The 24,334-nt window shown below is 32.6% G+C and overlaps 1 long non-coding RNA gene across 1 annotated transcript in view; it reads right to left on the bottom strand.

Annotated features, from left to right (window-relative positions):
* Positions 1-12,003: 12,003 nt before the first annotated feature.
* The window catches only part of LOC127564673 (uncharacterized), a 38,007-nt gene continuing 25,676 nt past the window's right edge, over positions 12,004-24,334 (bottom strand). The window contains exon 2 of the long non-coding RNA XR_007954330.1: positions 12,004-12,322. This is a non-coding gene — a long non-coding RNA (uncharacterized LOC127564673). The remainder of the gene's footprint in view (positions 12,323-24,334) is intronic.

Genomic DNA, 24,334 nt, shown 5'->3' with positions numbered 1-24,334 from the left:
AGAAAGTCTAAGGTGAAGGGAGGGATCCTAAAAAGAGAGGGCTGTGAGAGGCAAGTGGTGTTCACAAATCTAATACTGGGCAGGGGGATAAGAGGGGAGGAAAGGAAAAAAAGCATAAGCAGGGATTAAAAAGATGGCAAGAAATACACAATTAGTAATTTTAACCATAAATGTGAATGGGGTAAACTCCCCCAGAAAGCAAAGGCAGATAGGAGACTGCATTAAGAGTCAGAATTCTACAATATGTTGTTTACAGGAAATACACTTGAAGCAGGGAGATACATATGGAGTAAAGATAAAAGGATGGAGCAGAATCTACTATGCTTCAGGTGAATTCAAAAAAAAAATTATTATGATCTCAGATCAAGCAAAAGCAAAAATTGATCTAATTAAAAGAGATAAGGAAAGGCACTATATCTTAGATAATGAAGCAATATCAATATTAAAAATATATGCACCAAGTAGTGTAGCATCTAAATTCTTAAAGGAGAAGTTAAGAGAGATGTAAGAAGAAATAGACAGCAAAACATAATAGTGGGAGATCTCAACTTTGCACTCTTAGAATTAGATAAATTAAACCACAAAATAAATAACAAAGTCATAGAGGTTAACAGAATACTAGAAAAGTTAGGTATGATAGATCTTTGAAGAAAACTAAATGGAGACAGGAAGGAGTACACTTTCTTCTCAGCAGTTCATGGAACCTATACAAAAATTGACCATATGTTAGGACATAAAAACCTCAAATTCAAATGCAGAAAGGCAGAAATAGTAAATGCATTCTTTTGAGATCACAATGCAATGAAAATTACATTCATAAAAAGCCAGGGGAAAATAGACAAAAAAATAATTGAAAACTTAATAATTTCATCCTGAAGAATGATTGGGTGAAACACCAAATCATAGACATAATAATTTCACCCAAGAGAATGACAATAATGAGATGTCATACCAAAAGTGTGGGATACAGCCAAAGCAGTAATACTGGGAAGTTTCATATCACAGGCCTACTTGCATAAAATAGAGAAAGAGAAGATTAATGGATTGGGCTTGCAACTAAAAAAGCTAGAAAAGGAACAAATTAAAAACCCCCAGTCAAACACTAAACTTGAAATTCTAAAAATAAAAGGAGAAATTAATAAAATTGAAAGTAAAAAAACAACACTATTGAATTAATAAATAAAACTAAGAGTTGGTTCTATGAATAAACCAACAAAATAGATAAACTCTTGGTAAATTTGATTAGAAAAAGGAAAGAGGAAACTCAAATTGTTAGTCTTAAAAATGAAAAGGGAGAACTTGCCACTAATGAAGAGAAAATTAGAACAATAATTAGGAGTTACTTTACCTAACTTTATGCCAATAAATTCGATAACTTAAATGAAATGGAAGAATAGCTTCAAAAATATAGCTTGCCCAGATTAACAGAGGAAGAAGCAAATTGGTTTAACAGTCCCATTTTAGAAAAAGAAATAAAACAAGCTATTAACCAAGTCCCTAAGAAAAAATCCCTAGGACCAGATGGATTTACATGTGAATTATACCAAAAACTGAAAAAACAATTAACTCCAATGCTATATAAACTATTTGAAAAAAATAGGGATTGAAGGAGTCACCAAATTCCTTTTATGGCACAGACATGGTACTGATACCTAAACCAGGTAGGTTGAAAACAGAAAAAGAAAATTATAGACCAATCTCTCTAATGAATATTGATGCAAAAATCTTAAATAAAATATTAGCAAGAAGATTACAGAAAATAATCCCCAGGATGACACATCATGACCAAGTTGGATTTATACCAGGAAGGCAGGGCTGGTTCACTATTAGAAAAACTATTAGCATAATTGACTATATCAATAACCCAAATTAACAAAAACCATATGATCATTTCAACAGATTCAGAAAAAGCATTTGATAAAATCCAACATCCTTTCCTAATAAAAACACTTGAAAGTATACGAATAAATGGACTTTAACTTAAAACAGTCAGGAACATCTATTAAAAAATGTCAGTAAGCATCATATGTAATAGGGATAAACTGGAACCATTTCCAATAAGATCAGGAGTGTAACAAGGTTGCCCACTATCATCATTACTATTCAATATTGTATTAGAAATCTAGCTTCCTCCATAAGAGTTGAGAAAAAGATTAAAGGAATTAGAGTAGGTAATGAGGAAACCATATTATCACTCTTTGCAGATGATATGATCGTATACTTAGGGAACCCCAGAGATTCTACTAAAAAGCTATTAGAAATAATCTACAACTTTCAAAAATTTGCAGGATACAAAATAAATCCACATAAGTCCTCAGCATTTTTATACATCACCAACAAAATACAACAGCAAGAGATACAAAGAGAAATTCTATTTAAAATAACTGTCGATAGGATATAATATTTGGGAATCTATCTGTCAAAGAAAGTAAGGAATTATAATGAGCAAAATTACAAAACATTTTCCACACAAATAAAGTCAGATTTAAATAATTGGAAAAATATTAAGTTCTTTTGGCTAGGCTGAGCAAATATAATAAAGATGACAATACTACCTAAACTAATCTATTTATTTAGTGCTATACCAAACAGAGTCCCAAGAAACTATTTTAATGACTAGAAAAAGAACAACAAAATTCATATGGAAGAACAAAACATTGAGAAAACATTTTTCAAGAGAAATAATGAAAAAAAATCAAATGAAGGTGGCCTAGCTGTATCTGATCTAAAAGTATATTATAAAGCAGCGCTCACCAAAACCATTTGGTACTGGCTAAGAAATAGACTAGTTGATCAGTGGAATAGGTAACGTTCACTAGATAAAATAGTCAATAACTATAGCAATCCAGTGCGTGACAAACCCAAAGATCCTAATTTTTGGGATAAGAATTCACTATTTTACAAAAACTGCTGGGAAAACTGGAAATTAGTATGGCAGAAACTAAGTATGGACCCACACTTAACACCACACACCAAGATAAGATCAAAATGGGTTCAAGATTTAGGCATAAAGGATGAGATTATAAAGAAATTAAAAGAACATAGGATAGTTTATCTGTCAGACTTGTGGAGGAGGAAGGAATTTGTGACCAAAGAAGAACTAGAAATCATTATTGATCACAAAATAGAAAATTTTGATTATATCAAGTTAAAAAGCTTTTGTACAAACAAAACTATTGCAAATAAGATTAGAAGGGAAGCAATAAACTAGAAAAATATTTTTACAGTTAAAGATTCTGATAAAGGCCTTATTTCCAAAATATATCAAGAATTGATTCAAATTTATAAGAAATCAAGCCATTCTCCAATTGATAAATGGTCAAAGGATATGAACAGACAATTTTCAGATGATAAAATTGAAACTATTTCTACTCATATGTAAGGGTTTTCCAAATCACTATTGATCAGAGAAATGCAAATTAAGACAACTCTGAGATACCATTACACACCTCTCAGATTGGCTAAGATGACAGGAAAAGGTAATCAGGAATTTTGGAGAATGTGGGAAAACTGGGACACTGATGCATTGTTGATAGAGTTGTGAATGGATTCAACCATTCTGGAGAGCAATTTGGAATTATGCTGAAAAAGTTATCAAACTGTGCATACCCTTTGGTCCAGCAGTGTTACTATTGAGCTTATATCCTAAAGAGATGTTAAGGAAGGGAAAGAGAACTGTATGTGCAAAAATGTTTTGGGCAGCCTTTTTGTAGTGGCTAAAAACTGGAAATCGAATGGATGCCCATCAATTGGAGAATGGTTGGGTAAATTGTGCTATATGAATGTTATGGGATATTATTTTTCTGTAAGAAATGACCAGTAGGATGAACACAAAGAGGCTTGGAGAGACTTACAAGAACTTATGCTAAGTGAAATGAGCAGAACCAGGAGAGCATTATACACTTGAACAACAATTCTGTATAAGGTTGTATTCTGATGGAAGTGGATATCTTCAACAAAGAGAAGATCCAATTCAGTTTCAATTGATCAGTGATGGACAGAATCAGCTATACCCAGAGAAGGAGCACTGGGAAATGAATATGGACTACTCGCATTTTTTTCCAGGTTATTTTTACCTTCTGAATTCTGATTGTTCTTGTGCAACAAGAGAACTGTACAGATATGCACACATGTATACCTTAGATATACTTTAACATGTTTAACATGTATGAGACTGCCTCCATCTAGGGGAAGGGGTGGAAGGAGGGAAGGACAAGTTGGAACAGAAGTGAGTCTAAGGCACAATGTTGAAAAATTATCCATGCATATGTTCTGTAATAAAAAGCTATAATGAAAACAAAAGTCCTTTATAGGATTGGCAACAGAAGGGAGCTATCTTTTTGTAAATCTTTACTTCCCTTATGAATTTCCCACTCTCAGAGGACAAAGACACTGACTCAGATGAATTAATCATAGGTTCTCAAATTTAGAAATAGATGAGACCTTATAAAATATCATTTTATTTTTTAGTCATACCTGGCTCAATGTGACTCCATGAATTTTGTGCAAGTGGATTTTTTTTTTTTTTTTTTTTTTTTTTTTGCTGAGGGTAATTTGGGTTAAGTGACTTGCCCATGGTCACACAACTAGAAAGGTTAAGTGTCTGTGACCAGATTTGAACTCAGCTCCTCCTGACTTCAGGGCTGGTGCTCGATCCACTGCATCACCTAGCTGCCCCAGCAAGTGGATTTATATCTATCATGTGGACAGTGGCAAAATCAGAGGCTGGATTATATGTACTCTGAGATTCCTTCCAAGCTTTCAAAATACTGATCTTTTGATTTATAACTATTGCATGATTGGTAACCATAAAGAGGCATATCATATTTCATTTATTTTTTCAGTATTTGAAATAAGAGGAAGATAATTTGTTGAGTAGTTTTGCAATTAGGAAATTAGGAATATAGGATAGTTTATTCCCATGTTCATCAAAAGGGAATAGAATCATGTGAGGACCTCTTATGAATAAAAGATATAAAATTTGGCCTTATTATCCCATTTTATAAAATTTTGTTATTGATTTGTTTTCCAGGTAAGAAACTGATGTTCTTACAATATAAAGGAAAAAGATTTAATATGTTCATGGAAGTATGAGAGGCATCATAGTATAATGAATAGAGCTGGTCTCCAAACAAAAAAGATCTTATGTCAAATCCTTCCTATGATGTGCATTGTTTGAGCAAGTCAACTTATTTCTTAATATCTCAAGCAATTCTTCAAGTTGCAGAAAATTTGCTTACCTGAATTGTCAAAAGTAATTTGCTTGCTTTAAGTTCCTTAGACCAATGTGCTTATGATCAAAATTTGAAAATGAGAATGAATTCTAAGATTAACATATATATATATATATATATATATATATATACATACATATATATAATATGTTTAATAATGTGAAATATTTTCACCATTTTCTTTATTTTCCCCCTTTTCTATAACTTATTCTATATATCAACTATTACTTTCTCTCCCTCCTCACTCTGCCCCCAACAATCAAGATTTGGAGTACCCTAGATATATTGATTTATATTTCTCCTATAGGCCATTTAGTACATGAATGAGTCCTAGCTCAGAAATTAGAGAATGTGTGTTCAAATCCTGTCTTTGGATGGTTGCTAGATTATTCCCTGTGTAATGTGAGCAAGTCCCACTTTTTCTGGTTCTCATTTTCTATTTCTGTAAAATATGGTAAGAGGGAAATATTAGAATAAATAGTCTATCGAATGCCTTCCTGCCCTTGTTCTATGATATGAACATATCCACAAGCACTTAAATATACATTTAATACATATTTGTTGAATGGATGAATCCCAAGAGGGATCTACCTAGTGATCTTGAATAATGAAAAATTCCCAGTTATTCAGTGTGTGCTTCTTCTGATTCTGGTTATAATCAAACTTTTAATCTTAACTGTCTATAATGTAATGGACCAGGGCTTTTCCATCTCAGTCATTCCCAGGTACAAGCGGAAAAAAAAATGACAGTGATGTATGAAAAACCTGTAGAGTACTGGAAATAGAACTTGTCAGAAATAAGGCAAAAAAAGAAAGATCAATAAGGGAGAAATAAGGCTTGTGTAAATTACTTTGCTGCTAGTCAGCTTAGATGAAATGTGGGCAGCTGTTAAGGGAATTGTTGAGATGCTATAGTAATTATGCTCTACATTTCTTGGAAGTATTACGAATAAATATACAATGGTTAATCTTTAATTACAGTGGCTTTCAGGATTTAGAAAATGATACTAGAATAATATACAAGGTTAAAAAGATTGAACCTAAAAGACATTGGTATAACTAGAGTTAGTTTAACTAGCTATTGGCACATTCAAGCTCCAAAGATCTTCTGGGCTATGTAGCTACAGAAGCAAATTCAAATTTGAATAGGGAAAGATGTTCATTCCAGCAGCCATAGAGTGCTGAACTAGACATTCTCATCTGTTCCTTTCAAAGAGCAAAGTCTCTGATTTTATGTCACTTTATTACAATCCCAGAGTTGAGAAAAGTGGCTTTTGTAGGACTGGGTAATACTGAACTTTGTGGAGTACAAGAGTACCTCTTTATGAGTAGGCAAAACACACATTCATACTTGATTTAGCATTCTGCATCCAACCTGAAACTAATATGCAAATACAATACTTAGATACCAAGGATGGAAGCACTTTACTCTATCCAATGTTCAAGAAACTTGTCTTCTTTGTCAATCAGAAATTTTGTTCATTTGGTCAACTTTCCAAATTTTGTTTCACAAATCTGTGTTATTACAAAGAATGGAAGTATTTGGAATACCAGTGACTAAATTTTATTTTCTTTGTAGTAGTAACAAAAATATAATAAAACAAAAATTTACTTGTCATTCCGCCCTCTGCCCAGAATTTTAATTGTTGCTGTTACAAAGAATAGAATGTCAACTGGGAGTATAGCTCCAAAAGAGTAGCCATCATGGTATTTAAAACTATAGGAATTCAAGGGAAGCAATTAAGATAGTTAGAGGGAAAAATATTCAGATGAAAGTAAAATTTGGACATATAAATAGCACAGTAGTAAGAGTTTTGCAATTAGAATGACTTGATTTTCAAATCTTGCTCCAAACACTAATCTATGAGTTCATGGATAAGTTATAGTATAAGAATTTTCATTTACAAGTTGCTGGGAAGTTCAAAGGAAACAAAAATCTAATGGAAGACGTGTGTGGAAACTAGCAAAGAACTAAAATAAGCATTACATAAAATATAATGTAAGGCTTTATGCATAATAAAGCAAGTATATTGTTGTACCCCAAGGAGGTTGATACCTGACACCTGCATGCATCATAAGATTCAGAAATTTTCTTTTCCAACTATAATTGAGGTTACCAGTCTGGTAGCATTACTATTGGCACTTTTGAAGGCAATCCCTAAAGACCAGCAATTGACAATTGATGCAGAGGAATTTTAAACCTCTCAGCTTGACAACTTGGAGGATCATTCATTATTAACTTGGTTACCTTATACAGCTTTTTTAATGACTTGTATTTCCCTTTCTCAACTTCCACTTTAATGGGATCATTAAAAACTTGATGAGTTATGAGTAAACTGTATCAAGCAGCTTTCTTAACCTCAAATCTGAATTCCTTCACTCGTATTGATTTCTCATATACTCAGGGTAGCCTTCAGATATTGCTTGTAGTCCATGTGGGTTTATTTTCCTTCTGTAGACAATTCAATCTTTTTTTTTTCCCTTCCCAAATGGGTCTTAATACTGCTCATGGCCAACAGGAAATATCTCATATATTTTAATGTCATCTGTTCAAAGTTTTTTGTTTAAAAAAAAAAAGAATATTGAATAGTTTAAAATGTCAACATGACAACCAAAAGAATTAAGTATGACTGGCTAAAATGTACTGAATGAAGCTTTTAGGTAAATATTCTGTGAAAATATGAAGTTTTTCATTATGTTTCGGGGGGGTCTTTTTTTTTAAACTGTCCATGTGTAGTGCTTATAAAGAAGAAAATATTAAGTGATCAAAGACATCTGTGGAGTCCCATAAAAGTTCAACTATTAGTAAAAGGAAGTCTTCCCCCCATGTCCCTGACATCTGGTGAAAAGTCCAACTTGCAGAGGTTTTGTTTATGTGACTGAAAAAAGGATAGCAAGTCTAACAGTTTGGAAGGTGCACAAAAAGCAGGTAAAAGTAGACATTTCACAAATATTCATCTTGAATATTTGACAAAATTTGCAGCTTTTCAGTTATAAGAAACAAAGCTTTGAACTGAGAATCAGAGGACTTGATTTCAAATCCTGTCCTTGTCATCTGTTTGGAATTCATAAAATCGTATCTTCACTCTGGACCATATAAATATAAATACATGCATATATTATATGTGAAGCAAGTTGTATACACATGAAAATATATCTTTGTTTAATTGAATTAAGTACAGTTGGATTTGGGGGGAGATGATTTGGAAGGCCCCTTAACATTTTAAATATATAATTCAATGAATTAAAATATTAGCTTTTTCATTTTGTTGACAGAATTAAAATACGAATTCCTTGAAGAAAGAATCTTTTTTTTCCTTTCTTTTTCTTTTGACAATACTTTTCTAGTAAATGTTTAATAACTACTTCTTTTGGTCAATTAATATGCTTATATGTCAGGTTTCCTGAAACTCCTAAGTTAGATATAATCTTATTATATTTAGTTAAATATGGCTCTCAATGGCTTAAAGATTTTCAAGATGGCAACACTTGGCAATGGTCCTATGAATGCTTAAAATAGAGAGTAATGAAATCCTCCTTCATTCTGACCCAGTACAAGACCTTGAATTCATTGAGCTGGGTTTGTTTCAAATAGAGAATATTTGACAAAAAACCTAAAAATCAAATATTTATAGCCTACAGCTCAGGAGAAGACTGGGGATAGGAGAGTGTTAGCCTTTGATGAACATTTAGTATTGCTATATATTCTCATAAAAATCCCCCTCAAAAAATGGAAACATTTTCTCACATATAATAATTTTCTAAGTTGCATTATGAATTTAATGTTTTATTCTTTTCATCTATTTTCAACAAATGAAAAATAAGGCCAAACTAAACATTCCCAAATAATTCAGTAGGCACTATAGAGTCTGCCCACATTGGTTTTTATGTCTTTTATGAATAACAGAACAATAATAACTTTAAAAATGTACTTTGTCATTAAAGGTCTCAAGCCTCATTTATCTTGTTGACAAGCATCACTGGGTCAAAGAAGAAAAAATATCTTCTACAGACTCTACTAGTTACTATAAATAAGAAAGACATCTCTCAGTACTTCTCTAACTTATTGTCACTATTTGATTATGATCTTCTTTTGACCTCATTAAAGGGATGATATGTAAACATTACTTTGACCCCCAAAGCATCAATTTTCTCACCAATTTATTAAAATATTTGTACTGAATTTTTTTTTCACATGCTGTAATACCACAGATGTGTTACAGAACTTTTTGATGTCATATCAACCTTTTTTTTTTCTTCTTTATTTTTTTAAGATACCTAATCTGCTTTCAACTAAATCAGCCAAGCTAGACTTCATGGCAAATGACACATGGTGTATTCAAGAAGAATGCCAATTAATTTTAAAACTCTAAATCCACTCTTCCATGAACCATTTCTATAGTGCCACATGGCTAATTACTAGAATGTCCAAACATTTCACTGACCTTTTGGCCCAAGATAGTGTAGTTAGGATTGATACGTAATGATAACAAAAATCAATTTTATACAATTACTTTAAAATAAAATTGGCAATACAGAATAATAAAGAGATCAACATTTCATTTCAAAAGTGTTTTTCCTTTTTATTTGATATGCTTTTAATCAGTTTAAACCCTATTAAATCCACTCTATTTTTGTAATCAGTTGGTATTTTGTCTCCATTCCAATCTTGCATCTAATACCTAGAAATTCACATCACATAATTATTACTATACTTCAAGGGTATTTATCCTCGACTCAGTGGTTCACATGTATATAATGTGATGAAGGTCTTTAGGAAGAAAGGAGTTGACATTATTTTCACCTTTATTAGTCTTTCTCTATAATTCTTTGGAATCTATACACAGGTCAGGAAATATCAAATAAGATATGAAGTGTAAATTCAAATAATTTAGACTAAAATGTTCAAGTTTACACACTGTGCAAGATAGTTTTGGTTCTAAATTTTTTTTCTTTTTCTTTTGTAAAGCTAATTAAATCTAAGAATTAATAAAAACATACTCATTGCCATTCATAGGAGAGAGTACCAGCTCATTTCCTTTTGGTTCAAAGTCATATGCAGCTCTGGTAAAAGTTTAAATCTGATTTTAGGTATCCATAGCTGCTTTTGATACTTTAAATGTTTAAATTCTACTGCTTATTTTTGTCAATGACACTTTAAAAAATTCAATAAAACAATTTTTAATATTAACAATTTGGTATTTAAATCTAGAAACAATAATACTTAAGTAGATAACAGGCATCTATATCTCATACCTAGAAATATAATTGTCACAATAATGAATGAATTATAGTCAAATGGAAACAAAAATAAACTTACTTTTTAAAAGAATATTTTTATTTTTGATATCACATGAATTTCTAAATCAAAAAATGATGAAAACAATACTACAAAATAGTAATTAAAACACAAATTTGAAAAGAGATTTTTTTTTTACTAATTAAAAAATATTTTTATTTACTTGTCAAAAGAAATTACTTGAAACATTAAATTAAATGTATTTGTTTTATACTTAATGGTTAATAAGGTGTTAGGGAAATTATTTTTAATATTATCAAGTTTAAATCTACAGCTAGAAATACAAAAGTGACATTTAAATTGTGAATGATATTGCCAGTGGACATCAATCATCCTTTGAAAGAGAAGATGATTCAAATCCTAAACAGGAATGAAAATAATGAATCTAGATGTGGGGAAATTTTTTTTTTCAATTCCTTTGTTATACAGATGAAGAAACCATTGTCTAGAGATATATTAATTGATTTCCCTATGTTCACTTAGAATCAGAACCTGTACTTTTAATTCTGAATGCAGAATTCCATTCATTGTCCCATGCTTATCTCCTTAAATATGGTTCTTCTAAGAGAAAGTGCTACTTAAGAAGTAAGTAGTGGATAGAGTACCAGCCCTGAATTCAGGAGGACCTGAGTTCAAATGTGATCTCAGGCAGTTAACACTGCCTAGCTTGTGACCCTCGGCAAGTCACTTAACCCCAAATGTCTCAATAAAAAAAGCAAAAAAAAAGGAAGTAGCTCCTCCATAATCTGTACCTTTGCAACATAGCATAATTCCATACTGATTGTGAAAAATAATAAGAGCACAAGATTCTGAGAGATAAGAAATAATGTTCCATGGTGGTGGGTGTGAATAAAAATTTCTAGTTGCATGAACATAATTTAATTATTTTCTTGAAAAAAGTGAGAATTAATTGACATAGAGATTATTAATTCTCTTTCTCACTCATAAACTTCAACTGCCATGTGAAGATTTGTGCTTCAAAGAGGTATTGAACTAGGTGACTTTCTTCTTAAGATCCTTCCCAAATCTGAAATTCTCTGGCTACATGTGAAGATAGATGGTACCTGGTGGTAGATAAACTACATTTTTCATAACTGAGATATTTATGAGTTCTGACATAGACCCATCAACTAAAGGAAATAAGCCAGACCCAAAGGACTCTACTTAAAAGTATTCTACACTGAGATGTTATTGATGTACATTTATAGTGAAATATCCATGGTTTCTCAATTCAAATTTTGAGACACCAATTGTGATCATTACTGAATACTACAGAAAGTTTTTGAGTGTAATAAAAGCAACTTGCTGAGAATTATACAGAATCAAGAAAATGACTTATAAACCAAATATGTCACTTGAACTAGGCACTTAACATTTTTTACCTCATGCCAAAACTTTGAAAAGAGTTTTCCTTTTTCACTCTAGACTGGACTGGAATGAATGGGAGTGGAAGGGAGGCAGAGACTGGAATTTTTTTTTTTTTTTTTTTTTTACTGAGGGGCCATAAAAAGACATGACATTATTATTCATTTGCATGACCCCTTTATAAGTGATTTGTTCTTTCAGCTCTTGAGTCAAACCAAAAATGAAGAAATTATAACCAACTCTTAATGCTGGGGAATCAACATAAGGGCTTTATGAACTTTTGAATAAGTCCTTTCAAAAGAACTAAGAACATTACACCTACCTGCAGCAGGAAACAGCAATATTCCTTTGAAGGAGGACAGAATGCCGGTACATCCAAGCAGGATTCAATAGTATCCTTTCATCTCTGAACTAGGCTGGGTTCCTATAGTCAGATTCAATATGTCAAGAATTTTTGTGGCATACTTATTGTTTTAAAGATTCCATGCTTATGTAGCAGAATTTTTCCTCCTTGAAAGCTCTTCCTAATGTTTAAACTTAAGCAAATTTTTGATTTGTGATACTTTTCTTTCCCTGAAGAAAAGTGGTAAGAGTAATGGAAGTAGAGTTACATTGGACAGTTTGCATTCCCACAATATGAAAAACCACAATAAGATTAGCAATAAAGTGTGGCTGTGAGTTCTCAATCTGTCTTCTCCAGAGCTGTGTTCTAAACCAATTTTTTCTGGAAAATCTCTATTAAAGATTGTCTGTGTAAACAGTGACCTTTTTTGGATATGAACTGGAACTTAGTAGTTTTCTACCTTTCCTGAAATCTTAGGGAACTTTCATCTTATGTGGAAAACTTAAAGCAACATTTACAACCTTCTAGAAGATGATTTCTGGAAGAAATGTTGTTTCAGTTAATTTCTTGAGTCCCTTCCTCATTTTCATTTTTCTGGAGATAAATTTATAATGTTTTATGAATAATCAATTTCTTATAGTCAATATCATATATCATATAGAACTTAAAATACAGTAATGCACTTTATGATTCAAATGATAAATATATTTTTAGAAATACTATGAAATACTATGATTTTTTTTTTACTCATTACCAGAACCTAAATCAAAGGCCAGAATCTCAATTCTTTCAGAAGTAACTGAAGTAATTACCTCTAATATATTTATATATATAAAGAGAGATGTATATGCATATATTTTCCCATGAATTATAAACATATATATATATATATACATACACAGATATCTATGTATCCAAGTAAATGTATTTTTGTAAGTATGTATGTATATACTTAATGTGTATATACATAAATTCAGAGAGAGAGATATAAAGATAGATAGTAGATTTTTTTGGGGGGGTACATTCAGTAAGTGCTTATGGGGCAACTGCATGCTGATAGATTTAGGTGGTATTACATTTTTCTCTTTAACTTTTGGCTTAGTAAAATGGACCAGTGTTAAGATCAACAACCACAACAACAACAAAAACCCAAGCAAGTTATAACATGAATGTGAAACCTAAGGTTTCCCATTCTGTCCCTCACCAAATATGTAACTGACTAATAGAATGGAGAAGGTATAATTCTCTAAGAAATGATTTCCTTAACCTCTATGTAGATGAAAAAAGGAAGGCTTGGACCAGGTAATTAAGATACATGTAGTGAATCTCAAAGAATAATAGATTGCTGAGAGACAATAACAGAAAAATCTTTCTGGCTGTATGGAGCATTATCTTGACCCATTGCTTTAGAGATGTCCATGCAGTATGAGAAGGAAGATATGGTGATTATTCTTAATAAAATTCATCAGTTTATGTTTAATTAGGGTTCTGTTATTGATTATATGAATTACATATAGAGGGTAATAATCAGAAGGATGAGGAGACTTGAAATCACATCATATGTTTCCCTGAAAGAACTGGGTATGTTTATCCTGCACAAGAGAAGACTGACAGTGGGGAGAAGAATGTTAAATGCCTAAATATTTGAAGAGATGTCAGGTAGAAAAGACATTACATTGCATTATATAAGGCTAGACAACAGGATTAAGAGCACTATGGTAAAGAAAGATAGAATTCAATGCAATAAATGGAAAAACATCCTAATAATTAATTGTTCAAAAGTAGAATGTAAAGGAGTTGCATGGAATCACAAGTTTACTAACTTGCAATTCTTCAGATGAATCATTTGTCATGAAAATTACAGAAGGAATTTTGATTCAGCTAAGTTTGGGATGGATGCCTTTTGAGCTCTCTCTCTCAAGTCATAGAATCTTTGAACCTGTATTAACTTTCCCTTAAATAATAGACCCTCATTTAAAAAAAATCACAAATGGAATATAGTTATCCCCAAGATTTTGAGAATATTATGATAGATATAGCTCTTGGAAAGCAATATATTAAAACTAAATGAAGCCAGAGGAATTAAGGGATCTTTCATTCTTGTATTATTCTAAAATAACTAACAATGTAATCTTCCTCAAACTCTGAAAAATCTCAGGTTGTTGATACATATATTTTTAAGTTAAATTATTAAATTTTTATAGGTTGTACCTACAAAATAGGAAACAACCTCCATAAAAAGTCAATCATATTTATAAAATTATTATTAGCAGCAAGTTAGCATCAGTAGTAAATTAGGTAGTGAATTAATAAGTTAGCTAGTAAATAAATAAAAAAGGAATTTTATCCTTTGAAAATGAGAATTGAAAAGGAACATATAGATACACTATTATCGCAGTCCCTAACTTTTTTTCATGTGAAAGTCCCACATGGTTTAGTCCATCAGTCTAAATGTGGCTATGAGACCCTTCTCAGAATAATGTTTTTAAATCCATAAAATAAAATACAGAGAATTATTAAAGGAGTTAATAATACTGAAATATAATTAGGCATCAGGTAAGTATATCTGATTAATCTAATTTACTACTTGTATGAATGAGGAAAATAAAGGTCTAAAGATATTACATTGATGGCACTGAGCAAAGCTGGGATTGAAAATCAAATCTTTTTTAAAATAGTATTTTATTTTTCTGAATATATGTAAAGATATAAAGATTTTTGTAAAACTTTGTGTTCTAAATTTTTCTTCCACTGTCTGTACCAAAGACAGCATGACTGATATCTTGACTTGTATGTGAATTAGATTCAAGTGACACAGGGTTGCACAAAATAGGCAGTGTACTATCTTCTAGAATAATCAAAGCCAAATAACATAGCAAAAAGCAAGATGGCTGATGATGACCTAGGATACAGTGCATGATGTTGGCTTTTTTGATACCCACCTATGACTTCTTCAACTGCTTCAGCCAATCTATTGTTCTTTTTCTGTAGAGAGCTGAAACTCTGGAGAAGTATATTTGAAACAAGGTATGAACTCAGTGAAATTGATGAGATGATTGTTCTCTAGTTCACATATATACTTAGTACTTAGCATGGTGATGTAATGATTCTCTAAGTTCAAACGTAATCAATATGCTGTAATTATGTAATTACAATAAGATGGATAGATAGATAGATAGATAGATAGAGGTTCCACATTAAATGTAGAAGGGCCCTTGGAGGATACATTTTCAGACTGTATTATTTTGCAGATGAAGAACCTAATGCTTCTCTTAAGATTTCATGAAATGCATACTCTTTTTCCTAACATCTATAAAATGCTATATTTTCTACTCATCAGCAAGATGTCTCTATATCAGGGAAACACTTATTCAGACTCATCCTTGAAATATCATGTTTTAATTAAATTAGGCTCACATTCAATAATGTATTCCAATCATGAGGAATAATAATAACTAACATCTATATAATACTTTAAAGTCTAAAAAGTGCTTTATCTAACATGTTCCTTATAAAGCCTTATAAAGGTGATATCATAATTTCCATTTGAAAGATGATGAAACTGAAGCTCATCTAGGCAGTTAGGTGGTATAATATCAAGAAGATCTAAATTCAAATTTTTCTTTAGATATTAGCTGTATGTATGAAGCTCAGTTATGGTGGTGATAACACCATCTACCTTCAAGAATTGTGCTGATGGCGAAATGACAATATTTATGAAGCATTTCATATGTTGCCTGGTAAATAATAGGTACTATAGAAATGCTTATTATTCTCTTTCCTTACCATCTTCATCTCAGAAAGGGTATATTACTTCACATAGCTATTAAGTTTTTGGGACAGTATTTGAACTTAGGTGGTTCTTGACTCCAACTCTAGCAGTCTAACTAGATCCTATGCTACCTCCCATTCTATTGATAAGGACATATAGATATTACTATTAAAGTCTTGACTTGGTGAAATGTCTCCTTAATGAAGATAATTTCTCCATTGTGATTATTAAAAATTATCTATATCCTTCTAATAGATGCAGCATATCTATGCTGATCCATATCAAGACAGAATAATTCAAACAGCTAATGAGCACATAAACAAATGTTGAAGCATAGAACAATCCAAGAGCTTGCAAAGGGAATTTATGAGTAGCTTAATTCATAAGGATTTCTTCCCCATTTTCACACAGCTCCTACACTTTCTAAAAGATTATTTATGCAAAAACTCATTCAATTGCACTTTGAAGTACAAAAAAGAAAACCAGATGGTAGTTTCCTTAGAAAACTGAGGAAGATGTTATTCTATTACTCTTGCTTTTTTCTTGGGAGGGTATAAAAATAACACAAAATGATCCACCATAAAGCTATAAAAAAATTAGGAAAGTCAATAAGAATAAAAATAATAATGTTTACTTAAGATACTTTCTAATGGAATAAGCCAGAAAAGATTAATTTAGACCCTGCACAATACCACTTGCAAATCATGTAGTTTATGAGTAAGTCAAGTAGTTTTCTCCAAAGCTCAGTTTTCTCATCTGTAAAATAGAGTTATTGATAATTATACTACCAAGATGACAGGATTGTTGTAAAGATGAAAAATAATATAAAAAAGTGAAAAACACTATCAACATATGAGCTATTATTACCATTGCAACTGCTATTGTTGCTGAGGTTCACAGATACACAAAGAAATGACATGTTAAATTCTTCGTTAAAGTCCAAATCCTTTATTATGTCCTTCAAAATCTTGTCTCCTTGCATGGGGCTTCCGCTAGCTTTCTTGGAGGCCTTCCAAGTCTTGGTTTCAGTGGAGAACTAAAGGAGGAGAGGCCTGCCACCAAGGTGGTATGAGATGGAGTGAATCTGTCTGGCTGAGTTTGTCCCAGTTTATATGCTCTATTATAGTTAAATCTATTCATCATACTGAGTATAAGCCAACCATTATATCACTAGGGAACTATTATTCGTTTTAAGATTAAATCAATCATACTGAACTAGAGAACTATTAATCACCATGCTAAACTAGATAACCATTGTATTATCAATTCCACTTAGCACCTTGTAAGAATCCTTGTTTCAAGTAGAGTTCTGGCCCATAACAATATTCTACTAAAGATTTTTGTGTGTGTGTGTGTGTGTGTGTGTGTGTGTGTGTGTGTGGGAGAGGTTCTTAAGAGAGCTCCCATGCTCATGGAGTATTTTATTGGATTCATTACATTTGTCAGCAAGAAGGATAGTCTGATGAGACATTTACAGGATTTTGGCATCAATCAAACCTACACCAGCTTTGTGGCACTCCTTTTCACTGATGTCATACCAGAATAATGTGTATCCAGCTGCTACTTCAGTAACTTAGCCTTCATTTGCCAGCCTTGTTTCACTCAGGGATACTATTTAGATATAATACCTGTTGAGTTCTCTTGCAACAAGAGCTGTTCTTCTTTCAGGTCTAATAGATTTTATGTTGTCTATAAATATATGCACATTCCATGTACCGATGGTAAGCTTCCCATGAGCTTTCCTTTGAAGCTTTCCTTGAGGGGTAGGAAAGGAAGGGAATGAAAATAATTTGGGACACAAATTTTTGCAAGGGTGAATGTTGAAAACTATGCATATATTTTGAAAAGAAAAAGTTCACAGATTAAGAGCTTGAAGGATTCAAATTAAAGTCATCCAAATTAACAAGTCATTTTATAATTGGGTAAAATCAAGTGCAGAGAATATGGGAGATTTTCCCAAAACCAAAGATTAGCAAATCATAGGTTGTGGACATAAACCAAGGTCCTCTGAATTTAAATTTAACACTTTCCAATATGCCATTCTTCCTGTAACCAAATGAGATTAAGTGACTCATCCAGCATAAAAGAACTGTAATAAAAACCCCAGTGTATCCTGATTCTGTCAATATTCAGAGATATAAATACTCTGCCCTGCTGAAATATGAACATGCTGAAATGTTATTCAGTCGCTTCAGTCATGTTCAACAATTTGTGACCTCACTGGAGGTCTTCTTGGCAAAGTTTCTGTTTCCATTTGCTTCTCCAGTTCATTTTACAGATGAGGAACTAAAGTAAAGATGGTTAATTGACTTATGCAGGGTCACACAGCCAAGAAGGGTTTAAGGCTAGAGATGAACTCCAGGTCTGACACATTATCCACCATGTCACCTAGCTGTTTTGGGATACCAGGCCACATATAAAACATCTATACTTTTTCATTAATGATCAAAGATATCCATATAGTACACATACACATATATCTATATCTATATCTATTTATCTATATTTATACATATATCTATCTATCTATCTATCTATATATTTATAAATAGATATAAAGAGAGAGAGAGAGAGAGAGAGAGAGAGAGAGAAAGACAGAGACAGAGAGAGAAACAGAGAATGTGCCAAGTACAAGCCCCTGAATCATATTACAAAAGATATAGGCTCATTGCTCAGTAGCCAATGAGGAAAAAACACTCCTGTAAGTCTGCAGCTTGGCACATGTCCATCAGTGAAAGGGTTGTGATTTATGCTGAGGAAGACAGGCAGAATAAAATGGAAAGGGGAAAAGGGTAGAGAAGCTTCCCACAGCCTTTTCCTTGAGGATTCCCTCAAAATCTCCCAGATGCAGTTCAGTGGGTTTGCAGGAGGCTCCATTAAGAGGCTGACCTCTGAGGTCCTCAAAAAAGACAACAGCTTAATCTGGAGCTTGCTTGTTGTTTTTAATATAGCCATTTCTTAAGTTTTACAATTCATTGTTATTTGTTTTCTTCTTCCTCTTTGAAACACAATTCACACACACACACACACACACACACAAAAAGCCACAGCCATTGCATAAAATGTGTTGCCAGGAATTCCTCATTTTTTGGTGGGGATGAAGATTCAAGGCCTTGTCCCTTGACTTCTGCTTTACTCACTCTAAATCACATCTGATTTGCTCAGCCCTTTTCCTCTGGCACATAGCAGCTTCCCTCCTTTAACCAGGAGGCCCTCCCTCTTGTTTGTCATTCTCCCTTCCTGTATTATAATTTTACAGATGGCCTGGAAATGAAAGCCTGATGCACGACAGGAAGAACATACTGCCAAGTCCTCTGGAGCACAGTTTGGATAGCAGTACAAGGGGCCAGGTAGGAAAAAATGAAGCTGGAGTTGTGCACAACATTATCAGAAGTGAATTTTTTTTCAGAGAGATAAACTGATAGAGATAGAGAAAGGGAGAAATACAGAGAAAATAAGATAAAGAAGGAGGGAGTAAAGATGGAGGAAGGGAAGAAGAGAAAGAATAAAAGAGTGAAAGGGAAAGAGAGGGAAGGAAAGAGGAAGAAAAGAAAAGAAAAGAAGAAAGGAAGGAAGGAAGGATGAAGTGAAAGAGGAAAGCAAGGATGAAAGGAAAGAGGGAAGGAAGGGTGGAAGGAAAGAGGGAAGAAAGGAGTAAAGGAAAGTAGGAAGGGAGGAAAGAGAGGGAAGTAGGAAATAACTAAGGAAGGAAGGAAGGAAAAAAAGGAAGGAAAGAAGGAAGGAAAAAAGGAAGAAGGGAGAGAGGAAGCATACACTAGGTCTCATTAAAGCTTCAGTTTCAGAGTAATACAATGTACTACCTAGATATTTTCAAGATAGTCATTACTTTGAGGGATGGTAGAAATGATGCCAATAAAGAAGAAAACAAATCATGTAACAGACATTGCTTAAAGACATGGGAGTAGAACTTTTAAAATTCAGGGCAGGTTTGAAAAACTGACATGACAATCATTCTTTAATTAAAATAGAAGCAAAGATGGCACCATTAACTTGTTTGATATTCATTTCATTAACTCTTAAAAATATAACAACAAAGGGGGTGCAAAGATAATAGAGAAAAGATAGCAACTCACCAGAGCTCTCCCCAGACCACTCTGAACAACTTTAAATAAAGCCACAAAACAGAGCACAACAACTAGGGCAAATTAATTTTCGAACCAAAGACAACTTAGAAGGGCAGCTAGAAAAATCTTTCACATCTGAATGAGAGTGGAGCACAGTTTGTCCCAAGCTGCACTACTGCATGTGGGGGTCACAGAAAACCAGTATAAAGCCTCAGGAGCTACTGGAGCAGCAATGTCAATGTCTTCTTCTGGAGCTCTCAGTTGACAGACAATTGAACAACTTTGTCCATACTCAGATCCAGATCACAGGCAGTTCCAGGGTAAGGAGGAATATTACCACACCAAAACTTGCAGCCACAGTAGAGCAGGAATTCTTATCACAATTCCAAAGTGCTTGTCATCACTTACAGATCAGAGCACAAGCCAGGAGAGTAGTAAACAGAAATCTCTTTAATTTATACCATATTGGCAACTTATAATTCCCTAAAAATATCCCTGAAAACAGTTGGTCAAAACCTCTGAAGCATAGGACAGTAGACTCTCCATCTTGCAAGCACAATGCTATTTTAACAAAGACTTAAAAATCAAGAAATAGACTAAAAGTGAAAAAACAAGAGAAAAATTTCTGATTATAGAAAGTTACTATGAAAGATCAAACACACTCAGAAGATAATAAAATCAAAATGGAAACACCCACAGCCTATATATATATATTATTTTCAGGCCATGCAAGTGTTCAAAAAAGATTTTCAGAATCAAGTAAGGGGGTTATAAGAAAACAATGGGAAGCAAAATGAGAGTGATTTAAGGAAATTGCAAAAAAAGGAGTCAACAGCTTGGTAAAGGAGACACAAAAAATACTGAAGAAAATAATACCTTAAAAAAACACAGAATAGGAGAAGTAGCAAAAAAAGGTTTTTTAAAAGTCAATGAAAGAAAAGTGTCTTGAAAAGTAGAACTTACAAAATGCAAAAAAAAAAAAAAAAGATATTTTAAAATCAAGAAAAATTCCTTAAAAAGCAGAACTGGTCAAATGGAAAAGGCGCATAACATCTCACTGAAGAAAATAATTCCTTAAAAATTAGAATCGAGTAAATAGAAGGTAATGATTTATGAGAAATCATGAAACAAAAGAAAACCAAAAGAATTAAAAAATAGAAGACAAGGTGAAATACCTCATTGTGAAAACAACTGACCTGAACAAGAGATACAGGAGATATAATTTGGAAATAACTAGACTACTTGAAAGCCATGAATAAAAAGGGATCCTAGACATCATCTTTCAAAAAATTATCAAAGAAAACCACCCTGATGCTCTAGAACCAGGGGCTAAAATAGAAATGGAAAGAATCCACCCCATCTCCTGAAAGAGATCCCCAAATGAAAATTTCAGAAATATTATAGACAATTCCAGAGCTCCCAAGTCAAGGAAAAAAAAATATTGTAAGCAGCCAATAAAAAATTATTTGCTTCAAGGCAGGTTTGGAAAACTGAAATGACTCAATCTTTCTTTAATTAAAATATTTTAATTAAGTATTAGGAAGCCATGGTTAGGATAATACAAGATTTAATGGCTCTCTACATTAAAGGATTGGAAGGTTTGGAATATGATATTCTAGAGGGCAAAGGAATTAGAATTACCACTAAGATTCAACTACCAGCAAAACTGAGCATACTGCTTCAGTGGAAAAAAATATTCATCCAACAAAATAGAAATCTTGCAAGAATTATTCATGAAAAGGACAGAGTTGAAGAGAAAATTTGACTTTTCAAATACAAGACTCAAGATAAGCATAAAGTGGTAAATAGAAAAGGAAAACAATGAAGGTCTTTATAAGATTGAACCATTTACATTTTATATGTTTTGCATTATTGGGGCAGTTAGAAAGAGTTTATATTGAAATAATTCTGAAGTTATACTTATAAGATTGGCTAATGGGACAAAAAATAAAAAGACAAATGTTGAACTTTGGTAGAGTTGTGAAGTCATTCAAACATTCTTTGCAACAGTTTGGAACTATGGTCAAAGGAGTGTAATACAGTACATAAATTTTGACCTATCAGTGTCACTATTGTATCAAAAGATAAAATTTTAAAAAGATAAAGGACCTATAGATGCAGACATATTTATAGTAGCTCTTTTCTGGTGGAATGGAGTTAGAAATTGTGAGGGAGCTCTTTAGTTGGGAAATGAATGATAAATTGTGACATAATTGTGATAGAATACTACTATGCTATAAGAAATGATGAGCAGGACACTTTCAGGGAAAAAAAAACTTAAGAACTTACATGAACTGATACAAAATGAATTGTACTGTCTACAGAGCAACAAAAATATTGTAAGATGATCAGTTATTAATGACAACTATTCTCAGCACTACAATCATCAAAGACAATTTCAAAGGACTTATGATGAAAAATATTATTCATCCTCAGACAAAGAAATTATGGTTTCTGAATATAGAAAGAAGCATACTTTTTAAACTTTATTTTCCTAAGGGTTTTTTGCTTATGTTTTCTTTCAAAAAAAGAATAATATAGAAAGGTGCTTTTTACAACTGCACATACATAACCTAAATCAAATTGCTTACTTTCTCAATGAGGGAAGGAGAGAATTTGGAACTCAAAATTTTATTTATTTTATTTTATTTTTTGGGGGGGAGGTTCAAATTTTTTTGTGATATTATATGGCTGCCACATATCTTAATTTTCTTTTTTTATTATAACTTTTTATTGATGGAACATATGCCTAGGTAATTTTTTAACATTGTTCCTTGCAATTACTTCTGTTCCAACTTTTCCCTTCCTTCCCTGCATTCCCCCCCTAGATGGCAGGAAGTTTCATACATGTTAAACATGTTAAATTATATCTTAAATACAATATATGTGTACACATCGGTACAGTTCTCTTGTTGCACAAGAAAAATCAGATTCAAAAAGGTAAAAATAACCTGGGAAGAAAAACAAAAATGCAAGGAGTTCACATTCATTTCCCAATGTTCTTTCTCCGAGTGTAGCTGGTTCTGTCTATCACTGATCAATTAGAATTGAATTGAATCTTCTCGTTGTCAAAGATATCCACTTCCATCAGAATATATCCTCATAGAGTATTGTTGTTGAAGTGTATAATGACCTCCTGGTTCTGTTCATTTCACTTAACATCAGTTCATGTAAGTCTCTCCAAGCCTCTCTGTATTTATCCTGCAGGTCATTTCTTACAGAACAATAATATTCCATAACATTCATATACCACAATTTACCCAACCATTCACCAATTGATGGGCATCCAATCAATTTCCAGTTTCTAGCCACTACTAAAAGGGCTGCCACAAATATTTTGGCACATACAGGTCCCTTTACTTCTTTAATATCGCTTTGGGATATAAGCCCAGTAGTAACACTGTTAGATCAGAGTATGCACAGTGAGATAACTTTTGGAGCATAGTTTCAAATTGTTTTCCAGAATGGTTGGATCCATTCACAACTCTACCAACAATGACTCAGTGTCCCAATTTTCCCACATCCTCTCCAAAATTCCTGATTACCTTTTCCTGTCATCTTAGCCAATCTGAGAGTTGTGTAGTGGTATCTCAGAGTTGTCTTAATTTGCATTTCTCTGATCAATAATGATTTGGAACACTCTTTCATGAGTAGAAATAGTTTCAATTTCATCATCTGAAAATTGTCTGTTCACATCCTTTGACCATTTATCAATTGGAGAATGACTTGATTTCTTATAAATTAGAGTCAATTCTCTCTATATTTTGCAAATGAGGCCTTTATCAGAACTTTTGACTATAAAAATGTTTTCCTAGTTTATTGCTTCTCTTCTAAACTTGTTTGCATTAGTTTTGTTTATACAAAAGCTTTTTAACTGGATATGATCAACATTTTCTATTTTGTGATCAATAATGATCTCTAGTTCTTCTTTGGTCACAAATTCCTTCCTTCTCCACAAGCCTGAGAGGTAAACTATGCTATGATCTTCTACTTCATTTATAATCTTGTTCTTTATGTCTAAATCTTGAACCCATTTTGATCTTATTTTGGTGTACAGTGTTAAATGTGGGTTCATGCCTAGTTTCTGCCATACTAATTTCCCATTTTCCCAGCAGTTTTTGTCAAATAGTGAATTCTTATCCCAAAAGTTGGGATCTTTGGGTTTGTCAAACACAAGATTACTGTGGTTATTGACTATTTTGTCCTGTGAATGTAACCTATGCACTGATCAACTAG

The sequence above is a fragment of the Antechinus flavipes genome, chromosome 5 (genome assembly GCF_016432865.1).
Source record: "Antechinus flavipes isolate AdamAnt ecotype Samford, QLD, Australia chromosome 5, AdamAnt_v2, whole genome shotgun sequence".
NCBI lineage: Eukaryota > Metazoa > Chordata > Mammalia > Dasyuromorphia > Dasyuridae > Antechinus > Antechinus flavipes.
The sequence above is the reverse complement of the archived record's forward strand: the minus strand, read 5'-3'. Positions and strand labels throughout refer to the sequence as shown.